Below are 9079 nucleotides of genomic sequence, written 5' to 3'. Positions count from 1 at the left end.
AAGACTTTTTTATATATAAAAGTATACATTATATATGTGTGTGTGTGTGTGTGTGTGTGTGTGTGTGTGTATGTTCCTCAATATAGTGAAAGGAATACCAATTTGTTTAAAATAACTTTATATCTTCTATGAACTAGGGAGAGGGTCTGCTACTTCCCATGATATTCAAAATTGGTAATCATTTTGATTCAAATGAAAATTATTACAATGAAACCTGTAAGTAGAGATTATGTGCATCTTAGGCCACAATAACACAGGGGTAAAGAAAAAGTTGTATATGTTATGAAAACACTATTTTTTGTTTTCACCTACTTTGCAAGAACTTTAGTTGCCCTTAAATTCTTCCAGGATTTCTCTGGGAATTGTCAGGGAGTGTCTCTGATCTAGTCCCAGGCTTCTGTGTTAGTTTCTGATTTTCTTTTTTTCATTCCAGCTCATGGAGTCTTGTCTCCTCTGATGCCACGTCCACATTGAAATCATCTACAGTGGCCATCTAAAGGCCATGACTCCTGAAATTATCAGCACTCGCCAGTGTATATTCAGTTTGTGGATGGTTGTGAAACCAAGAAGTTGGTTGTATTTGACCTTGTGGTTTGAAACTCTGAATGACAGAGATAGAGGCATATCCAAATGACAATTCCTATGCAGCACAGAGAATTAGCTCACCTCTCATACTTTGGCCCAAACTGCCTAAGAACCAAAGTTTGGGCTTGGATTCTCTTTTGCTCCTGAGTAAACATATTTAAATCTTTAATGCCACTACGGGCATAACTATGCAACCTGCAGATAAGTCTAAATGCAGTATCTGTATAACCATATATTAGAGGTTCATTATAGTAGAAAGATTTGGGGATGGGGGTAATTAGTGTCATCTTTTCTTAAAACCTCTACCAATAAAACCCAGGAAACAAAGCTTCCACCTCATGAGTTAGAAGCCAACCACTGGGGCACCCCGGTGGCTCAATGGGTTAGCGCTGCCTTTAGCCCAGGGCATGATTCTGGAGACCTGGGATCGAATCCACCTCAGGATCCCTGCATGGAGCCTGCTTCTCCCTCTGCCTGTGTCTCTGCCTCTCTCTCCCTCTAGAGGTGTCTCTCATTAATGAATGAATAAACTCTTAAAAAAAAAAAAAAAGCCAACCACTTTGTGATCCTTATCAACATAAATTTGACAATATATTTATTCCAAGGTTTAACAAAAACAACAATTGTCTTATATTCTAGAATCAACAAACTATATCCATAGTACCCATACTCACTTTTCCAGTTTATATTTGTTAAAAGTTTTACCGTTTATGTAAATATATTCAACAACCCTTTAATGAATGCTTAGGTTGTGACTTCACTGTGCTAGGAACTGGGGAAAAAAAACAGAAGTAGGTAAGATATACTGTCATTTACATACAATTAAAACAAATTACTTATGTATCAATGCATAATTCAGAGTGGTTTAAAATGTGCTCTGATTAAAAAATGATTAAAAAAGTGATTAAAAAATGTGCTCTGTGTTTCAACAGGAAATGATAACATAATGAACACACTATATATACATGTATAAAGAAACTTTCATGACTTAAGACTATGACTTTCCTTTTATTTCCTTCTATCTATCGAGAAATGTGTATATGTATAGTATGTGACATAAAAAAGATGGGCTTGTTAAATCAATGAGGGAAGGGTGATCTGATCAATGCAGTGGTATTGAGAGAATTATTTAGATAGTTCATTGTTCTGAAAAATTACATGCTTTAGAAATGTGGCTAAAAGTTCTATACAGGGAAAAAAACAGTAGAGGATGTGGGGACCATTTTTTAAATAGTTGTACCTTGAATAATTGGGAAAATAATGCAATTATGGAAACCAGATATTAAGATCTCTAAACAGACTTCAATTAAAGAATCTCTGTTCCTCACCTAAGTTCTGAGAAAAGACGTAAAAGGTAAAGACAGAAGCTAAAATAACTTTAGTATTGATTGAAACCAGGTCAGTGAATTCAATTTTATGTTTGTCAGACAAATGGGCTTGTTAATACTGGCCTTGAAATTAGCAGACTTAGTTGCAGGTAATTCTGAACTGGGGTCTATAGGTCCATTGTGAGGAAAGGCGGGTAGTCTATACCTGGAGGACCAGAGCAGAATATCTTAGTGGCCAGAATAGCTGTCAAAAGGTAGAAGAGAACAGGGGAACAGAACCTGCCCAGTTATTTTCCCCAAATTTACTAATTAGATATAGGACTTAACTTCAGCTTTAGCATTAGTAAAGTAGAAGAGGTTTTGAGTAAACTATCAGAATTCCTTCCCAGAAAGAAAACGTAAAGAAAAGGAAACACTTCATACTAATATTCTTTCAATATTTGTTCCCTTTTTAACTTTGGCTTAACCATTAAACTATGATCTACTGGGGATAAGGTCATTCCCCTCAGATGAGATTAGCAGTTTAATCAGGACTATCCTGTGCCTCCTCTGCAAAACCACTTCTCTAATACCAGTCTATCCTTTGAGAGCTGGTGGATAGTTAGATTTTACCTTTAGATATCTATGAAATTATCCAAACAGCACATGAATTAAGTCAACTGAAAGGCCATTCTATAATTTATTCCATATTCTATTTCTCAGCCAAATAAGTCAGCCCTACTGATTATCTTCAAGTTATCAAATATTCTACAATGAAATTAAATGATATAATTAGGATAAAATGCCAAAAAGAAAATCCTAAAAAATCTTAACAGCATAAAGGTATCCCAAATTTGACTGTTTTCACTTTTCTTATCAAATTCCTAAGGCAAGTTAAAGGCTAAACATTAAATCCCATTGCAACTCCAAGTCCAAAGAAACTAAATACCAAAATAAAATGTTCTTGCCTTTCTGATAGAAATCCATAATCCAAAGCATAAATTTCTCTCAATTTGTAATTCCCATGAGTCACAGCCAGATAAGTTCTTAGTAATTTTATAGATCCTGGGAATCTTTCAGCAGGTGTAACCTAAATTTTGTCATTAGAGTGGACTTAGTTTCATCAGGGTCTCAGAAAATCTAAGGACAGTTTCTGCTGTGCTTTGCATGTTGAAGTTCAAAGAGTTAGTAACACAAAATAATATCATAATCCTGTCACCACCTATACTACATTTAGAAAAGAAACTATTCCCTTAAAGCAATTATTCAAGGTAATTTGGGCTTTTGAATCTCAATATTTAGCATTCATCAAGACCATAACAGAAACTCAATGATAACCAAGGAAAGGAGAAATTATTTCTTGTTTTAACTTTTCCAAGGTGCCAATTAATTTATACCAGTTGCCCAGATACCATTTGAATTTTTCAGGATTCTCCAGAGGAACAAAAACTAACATATATATATATACATACATATATATGTGTGTATATATATATATATGTATGTATGAATATACACACATACTCATGTATATCCCTATATATCCATTTATATGGAAGGGTATGGGTGATTGTGGGTATGTGAGTGTGTAAAGAGATTTTTTTAAGCTTATTTATTTATTTTCTAGTAATCTCTGCACCCAATGTGGAGCTCAAATCCATGACCCCAAGATCAAGAGTCACATGCTCTTCCCTGAGCCAGCCAGGCACCCCTAAAGAGAATTTTACTCACATATTTTTGGGGGCTGGCTAGCCCAAAGTCCATAGGTTGGCAGACTAAAAATCAGACAAGAGTTGATTTTGCAGTCCTGAGTCTGAAATGTAGGTGGCAGGTTGAACACTAGGGCAAAGGTTTTGTTTTGTTTTGTTTTGTTTTTTAAAGGCATTTATCTCTAATTTCTGTTTGTTTTTAAGAAATAAATGGCAAAATATATACACTCTAGAGTCTGAATCCCCCATCACAGAGTATGAATAATGGCCCAGTTGCAAAGCTCCTGAATATACTCTTTGGCATGGGTGACTGCCGTCTTCCGTGCCTCAGGTGGAGGTGGGGGGCCTTCCACCAACTTCACAAAGTAATGACAATAGACCTTCTCCATGATCCCAAAGTGTCCTCTGCTATGGTATTGGGTGCGTTTCAGGTACTGGGCTCGTCCTGAAGTCGATTCAGCTATATATAAATTGGATCTGAATTCCACATTGTGGTCTCTCACTGCCATATCTTGTACTTCTAAGAGAATCTCTTTAATTATTTGGGCCCCCTTTTTGTCATTGAATTCCAACTGAGCCAAAGCCTGGTCAATAGATATTCCTTATAACAATTTTGCCAAATACCACATCTTGTCTTTGCTGTATTTTATTTGCCTTCGACAATGGTAGATTTCTGCTGGCCTCCGAGGTTCTCCAGGCAACTGTGGAGGATAAATAATTTTATTCTTCTTTTCCTATTTTCGATTAATGTCCAGAGACCCACTCATGTGGATATATGACCCGGAGTAAAACATTGTGAGATGAAAGAAGCCCTAAGGCCAGCTTCCCCCTCAGATTCTGCATCCATAATGCTCCCAAATGTTCCAGTATTGCCACCGCCATCTTTCTCCTGTTTTTTTTTTTTTTAATGATTTTATTTAATTATTCATGAGAGACCTAGAGAGAAAGAGAGAGAGAGGCAGAGACATAGGCAGAGGGAGAAGTAGGCTCCATGCAGAGAGCCTGATATGGGGCTTGATCCCAGGACCCCAGAATCAGTACCCAAAGGCAGACGCTCAAACATTGAGCCACCCAGGTGTCCCTAGGGCAAAGTTTCTATGTACAGTCTTGAGCAAAATTCTTTTTTAGGGGATCACCTGGGTGGCTCAGTCAATTAAGAATCTAACTCTTGATTTTGGCTCAGGTCATGATCTCAGTGTAATGAGATCAAGCCCTGTGTCATACTGAGCATGGAGCCTGCTTAATATTCTCTCCTTCCCTCTGTCTCTGTCCCTCTCATTCTCCTCTCTCCCTGTCAAAAAAAAAAATCTCTTTTGGGAAAATTTAGTTTTTTGTTCTTAATGTTTTAAACAGATTGAGTAAGCCCCACCCACACTTTGAAGATAATCTCCTTTAGTGTGTCAACTGATTAGAAACATTAATCACACCACAAAATATCTTCACTGCATCATTTACACTAGTGTTCGGCCAAACTGGGCAACATAGCCTAGCCAAGTTGATATAAAATTAAAGATCACACCATGTTCTGTGAACTTAAATTAAGCTATGAATAAACCCAGAAAGATGTTGGTTTTCACACAAGATTAGAGAGAAGTGAGTACATGGAGAATCTATCTAAGTTTCCCCTTGTTAAATAAATCTATAGCCAACTTAAGATCATATCATGGGAGGAGAATAGCCTTGAGTTTGTGTTAGTCACCAGATGGGTCCAAAGTTAGTTTTTCTACAGTTCCTCTGTGGCCGTGAGTACAGAATAAAATTTGGATTAGTGGTTCTACTGTTGTTTAGATCCTGTTAGAACCTGATTTCTAAAATAACAAGAAACTCAACTGCTTTGCACTTTGGAAGTAGCCAATATTGTCCTGCGAATGACTGAAAAACCTAACAGAATCTTTTCTCTGTATGACTTGTCTCAGCTATTCCAGTTGAGGAAAAGCAGGGCCTGCTACAGAGCCTCCAGGACATACTTTATTAAGGCCCTATCTTTGGTGTTCTTGTGCATCTGGCCCTATAACCGAGTCTTTGACTCTACTAAGACAAAGTTAGAAAGTTCTGCTGGCATCTGCAAACTCTGTCTCTCAGACCTGCATGTGTTCTCATTTAGCTACCTTTGGCTTGGGTCTTCTGGCTCTTATCAAGGCCATTTTCATGGCTATACCACCTTTGCCCAAGACTTGTTTGAAAAGAACCACTCAAAGTTAAATCATACATAAGCTACAGTTATCGCTAAGGCCACTCTACCATATGATTGCTACAAAGCTTCTTACCAAGGCTGCAGGGGTCAAAATTGCTCTCCCTCCCCCCCCCCTTTTTTTTCCTACCATGCAACAAAACTTACATTTTGTTTTTTTTTTTTTTTGTTTTTTTTGTTTTTTTTTTCAAAACTTACATTTTGAACAGTTATTGAAACAACTAGTGATTTAGCTATTACTGAAACTGGTAATTTCTAAGCTTAAATTGGGGCAAATGGCTAGAGTGCAGAGCAATGCCACCATTGGGCACTAAGAATTCAATACTGAAGAATTAACAGCTACCTCTCAGACAGAGAATCAGGTGGAGAGTTGACTCTTAATGGATGTTTTCATCAGAAAGAGCGTAGCCATCTTCCAGCTGCTTACCTGCAATGATGAGCCTCTGCTGGTCAGGGGGGATGCTCTCTTTATCCTGGATCTTGGCCTTCACATTTTTGATGGTGTCACTGGGCTCCACTTGCAGGGGTCATGCCAGGCAGATTCTTTATGAAGATCTGCATACCACCCCTCAGGCACAGAGCCAGATGGACAGTTGATAATAAATCACAAAAGTCAAAAATTTCTCCCTTTATATCAGAGATTTAGGAATACAAACAAATGCCCTTTTCATTCCAAAAGCCTCCTCATGTGTGTTTTATCTAAAATTTTGTTATTTCACTTTTCAATGTTCTCAGTCCAAGCACAACTGGGTCCTTTACAGACCAACTAAGACTACTATTCTTGGCCCAACTTCTGTACAATATTAAGATATAAAACAAATTATTAAAGATGAATATAAAATATCACCTTTAGTATTGACAGAAGCCAAACTGGAAAATATAACTTTGGGTCTTAGCCAAAGAGAATTACTAAACCACAATATTAGAATTTATCTCTTAAAAGAGGGCAGGCTCACTTGCAGGAGAAGAGAGTAGTAATGAGCAAATATGCCAGCCATTCTCTCAAATTTACTTGTTAGACACTTCACCTTTCCAGGAACAGAGTGTGTAAAGGAGAAAATAGCAACTAAAAATTAAAATAACCAAGCTCCTTTCACGTTGAGGAAATCTCAGAAGTATCCTATCACTGGGCAATACTCATCAGTTCACTCACCTATCCTAGCAGCTAATTTTTTATCATTTTGGGATTTTGGCCAGCCCTAACATGGCATAGGCCAGCCTGAGAGGGTATTTCCTGGTGCTTAGCTGGAAAGTATAAGAGGTACTATTGTTCTGGGAATCACACATTTGGGAGGAGTTCGGCAGTTCAAATATTTCTTGGTTCCTAGTATTACTAAATCCTTGGAAGGATACTTTTTGAACCCATATAATATAATTCTATTTGCACGGTTAAAAAAATATTTTATGAAGAAAAGTATCTGAAGAAAAAGGTATGGCTAATAAATTCTATTGGAATAAAATAGAAGGTCAAATAGGTCTTCCAGGACCATCTAGCAAAAGAGTTCGCATGGACCTGAGGCATAAAGTGTAAGAACTATATGAAATTCCTCAAACTGTTTGTTTTTGTTGTTATTCGTGTGAGCCCATTGTACTAATTATCAATTAAAAGTGACACAGACATCTTGGGTCCAAGATATCAATTTGAGAAATTGCAAATAATAGTAACAAAAATAACAAAGTGGAAGAATATTGGATACAGTCCGCAGCCAGTAATTAGAGACAGATGGCAGGGTATATAACAGATGGTGACAATTAAAAAAAATCTATTATTAGATTTCTTTGAAGAAGAATTATTTGCTTTGAAGATGATATTTCTTACATCTTCAGACTTTCTTCTAACTCAAAGCTCTGAGACAAATTACAGACTACTGTTAAAAAAGAAAGACATAGAAGGTGAGAAGAGTGCCATAAATTCACCGTGGGTGAGGTGGGTATAGGTCTGTTTAGTATATAAGTTGTTTTTCTCTTCTGTATGCAGTCTCTAAATTTTCCTTGAAATATAAGTCATATTTTCACTGTGCAAGTGTTAGCTAAGAAAATTACTTCAGGCCCCAAGTACTCTCAATATATTCTCTATCAGGTTAATCAAGGAAATGATTATTTCCACATATCTTTGGCAAATAAAAACAAAGTTATAAATTGTTATGTGCGTGATCATGTGAATCTGTGTTTACATGTCTTAGTTATTTTCTTTCACAATATTTCAAAGCTGAAAATTTATTCATCTAAACTTCTATAGACTTTTCTATAGACCATAGCCATGGATGGCCTACATTCTGTCTGAATGAAATTATTTTATAAATAACAAAACAGATAAGCCTACGAATTGGTAGATAGACTTATAACTCTTTTGTAGTATGTCTTAAACCTTTGCATATCATATCTGGTAGTTTAATCCAAGAATGTTCATAGCAGTAGTATGCATAAAAAACAAACTGGAAACCCTTTCTATGCCCATCAAAAGCAAATAAATATTAGTATATTTTCACAATAAAAATATATATAATGAAAATGAAAGAAAGTCCTGATAGTACAAGCAGCGTGATAAATCACTCATTTATAATGTTGAGAGAAAAAAGTCAAAAAAATCAAAGAATTCACCTGCACAATTCCAATAACTTAAATTTCAAAAAGAAGCAAAACTAACCTATAGTGCTGGAAATCTGGATTTTGGTTTTCATTATGGAGAATATTAACTGAAAAGGAGTACAATGGAGGGGAAGGCTCTGGTATGCTGCGATTGTTCTTGGCATATCTATTTGTACAACTCTTCTGAGTGAATGTTATACTTCACAAAATGTAAAACTGTTGACAATTGAAAATTCACATATTGCCATGGAACCTCTGTAACACTGAACATTATGCCTTCACCGGTAGGCTGCATTGACTTTTACCATGTATCTATTGACTTTGTTATGTATTCCTGCCTTTTTCTGGTTTACTTTCCTTGTGTTCTTCTGGCTTTGTTGCAGAAGCCCAGTGTGCTTCAAGCATAAGACCTCAAAACATGTCAAGAAGAACAATTCAGGCAAAAAAAATGCAAGAGTAGTTTTCACACATATCAATCTATTTAGAAATTTAGCTTTTATCCAATGGAAGGAATAATACACAGGAAATAAGCAAAAATGTTAATGAAATGGAATTTGCACCAATTGTTTAAGCTAAAGAATAGGTCACACATTGAGCAAACTGTGTTGGAAAAGTTACTAATTTCTTTTATTTTGAAATATAGTGCACATTTGGCTAAAGGCCCAAGGTAGAGCTGTATAATTCATTAAACTTCTTCC

The 9079-nt window shown here is 36.3% G+C and overlaps 1 pseudogene; it reads right to left on the bottom strand.

Annotated features, from left to right (window-relative positions):
- Positions 1 to 3849: 3849 nt before the first annotated feature.
- On the bottom strand, positions 3850 to 4483 carry LOC112923604 (large ribosomal subunit protein uL22m pseudogene; annotated as a pseudogene).
- Positions 4484 to 9079: the final 4596 nt, after the last annotated feature.

The sequence above is a fragment of the Vulpes vulpes genome, chromosome 2 (assembly GCF_048418805.1).
Source record: "Vulpes vulpes isolate BD-2025 chromosome 2, VulVul3, whole genome shotgun sequence".
NCBI lineage: Eukaryota > Metazoa > Chordata > Mammalia > Carnivora > Canidae > Vulpes > Vulpes vulpes.
This window is presented reverse-complemented; position numbering and strand designations above follow the sequence as displayed.